Genomic DNA, 2,500 nt, shown 5'->3' on the forward strand with positions numbered 1-2,500 from the left:
TGAACCTGCGGAAGGATCATTAACAAATTAAAAATACAAGAGAAAACCTAACTGAATGGATCATTGATAAAGCGATATAAAAGTTTATTGAGCTCGGACCAAAAATTATACAAAACGAGAAAGATATAATAAATAATACCATATACATGACACAAAACACATAAATCTCGGGTTCGAGCCAATAAGAAACAAATACCAAAACGCTGCGATGCGGTAAAATTACACCGACACGGTTACGTGCGGAGGTCGCTTTGATTACTCATCGCGTTTCTCCCGTCCGTTCGGAACCGCCGGCAAAAAAACTGTGCGACCAACGGCGCCAAAGAGCACGACGCCGGACCATTTCTCTCTGGCTGATGTGAATGGAAGTAAAAGACGCTTGCGTGAGGTCTCTCGACCTTTATCTCTCTAACTTATACTTATGGGTCGTCGTCTACTTGATCGGGTACAAACAAGTCGTAAGAAACAAACAAACAAACCACAAAAATACAAGTCGTAAAAAAACAAACTTCTGTTGGTTAACCTACAATATGAAGGATCGAAATGAAAGAAGGATCATATTATTACAAACCGAAAGTGAAGGATCATTAAAATTGAAATACAATATATATAAATATATAAATGTACCCGTCGTTGCGACACCCTAGTTAAATGGAAAGATATAAAAAAGAGAGAAAAGGAATACAGATGACCCGCCGTCTGATCTTTGCTAAATGATCTGGCATCACCGGAGTTTTTTTGGTCCGTGTTGCGTTCGCTCTATTCGAAATGAAACTCGCGGAGGCGAAGAATTGTTAAAAGTTTACGAAGCGTCTAGGAGTGGTTAAAACTGAGAGAGTTGAAACTACGATGTATTAGAACGAGCAACCGTCGAAACTTTGTTTTCGCGACGTTCTTTTCGTCGCTCTCGTCCCCACGCTCCTACGCTTTGGTTGTTTCTTTGCCATCCGTGTTGCGATAAAAAGATTTCTCCATTGTCCAAAAAGGACGGATCGAGATTCCTCTTTCGAGAGGGAGAGAGAGAGGTACTTGCGGGTAACCTGGAATCTACGAAACACGCACCGTGGTAAGATTCGTGCGTCCGCCTGATCGATGTGTGTTGTTTACGGACCGGCTGAGAAGCGACGATAGCGAGTCTTTGAAAAACTATGTGTCCATTAGTTAGACCGATCGTCGCCGGCCGTGTGTCTGTTCGAATCTCGCAACCCACGATTCAGCGACAGGACGCGCGCTCGCATTCCTTGTGTGCGTTCGTACTTTTCAAGGTTTTTAAATGTACTTTACGCCCGACCGTCGAGAGGAGCGTGCCACTGGGCGTTTCTCCGACGGTTTCCGTCCTTGGACGCGATCGTGTCGTCAACGATCGAACAAACAAACAAATACGTTGGCGACGCCCGAATTCGCTCTCCCGCACGCGCCGGGTGGGAGAGTGATGTGGGTATCGAATGTGATGCGTGTTAATAATGAAAATAACACTCTAAAGATCTAAAGAGTTTGAAATACAAAATTTTACGATTACCCTGAACGGTGGATCACTTGGCTCGTGGGTCGATGAAGAACGCAGCTAATTGCGCGTCAACGTGTGAACTGCAGGACACATGAACATCGACATTTCGAACGCACATTGCGGTCCACGGATACAATTCCTGGACCACGCCTGGCTGAGGGTCGTTTTCTTAACAAAAGACTGCTTGCGTTTGCTTCTCGAAAAAAGAGTAATTCATTTCTTTCTAAACATCTCGCCGTCGTTCAACGAAAGTAGAACGTTTCGGAGCGGGATTATCGAACGAAATTGAAAGAATGAATGAACGATAAACAAAGAAAGAGTCGCAACGTACGAGCGATAGTTGGGCAGTTCGTCGGCGTTTGTCGTGGAAACGATGTGACGAAAATCGCAACCGATACACTAAATGCAGGCCGTTAAAGGAGAGAAACAAATTTCGAAATATCTCTTCGAACTAGCGCAAGTGCGTCACGGCGCGCGAGTCGTTCGTTAAAATTTATAAACGACCGCCCGTGAAAGCACCGAGTTCTCGGAAGATAATCTATAAAGATTCTCCATCCTGCTGGAAGTTATCGGATCGGCGCGATTGTTCACTTGTAGAAATCCACGCTCCCGACGTTGCCAGAAACGATATTTACGAAAGGTGTGTCAAAAATAAACGAAAGAAGCTCTCCTATAAATTTAGAAAAAGCAAACGAGTGAAATGTTTGAGATGATAATTTGCTGAAATGCAAGCTCGAATAGCCCCAGGGTTTCGAATGATTCCCCGCGCTTTATACATCTCTCTGTTTACAAACGGTGTATAAATGAAAGATCGCTTCAGATGGGTCGTCGCTGTTTGACGCGCGATGCTGTTCCTTTTTTTTTGTCTGTCTGTGCGTTTAGCTTCGCTAAACAAGTTAAATGGTTAAAAAGCGTCGAAAAAGCGAATACACACGCGACAAGACAAATCTAACGAGTAAAGGAACGCTCCGCTCCAAGATAAAAATGGTTGTT

The 2,500-nt window shown here is 44.0% G+C and overlaps 2 non-coding genes across 2 annotated transcripts in view; both read left to right on the forward strand.

Moving 5' to 3' along the window:
* Nucleotides 1–22, forward strand: part of LOC143307239 (small subunit ribosomal RNA) — a 1,924-nt gene extending 1,902 nt beyond the window's left edge. Inside the window, exon 1 of the ribosomal RNA XR_013064435.1 lies at nt 1–22. This exon is cut by the window's left edge and continues 1,902 nt beyond it. This is a non-coding gene — a ribosomal RNA (small subunit ribosomal RNA).
* Nucleotides 23–1,516: 1,494 nt separating this feature from the next.
* LOC143307228 (5.8S ribosomal RNA) lies at nt 1,517–1,671 on the forward strand. Its single transcript, XR_013064424.1, has one exon. It is a non-coding gene; the product is annotated as a 5.8S ribosomal RNA (ribosomal RNA).
* The last annotated feature ends 829 nt before the right edge of the window (nt 1,672–2,500 follow it).

This window comes from Osmia lignaria, unplaced genomic scaffold, assembly GCF_051020975.1.
Source record: "Osmia lignaria lignaria isolate PbOS001 unplaced genomic scaffold, iyOsmLign1 scaffold0048, whole genome shotgun sequence".
Classification (NCBI taxonomy): Eukaryota; Metazoa; Arthropoda; class Insecta; order Hymenoptera; family Megachilidae; genus Osmia; species Osmia lignaria.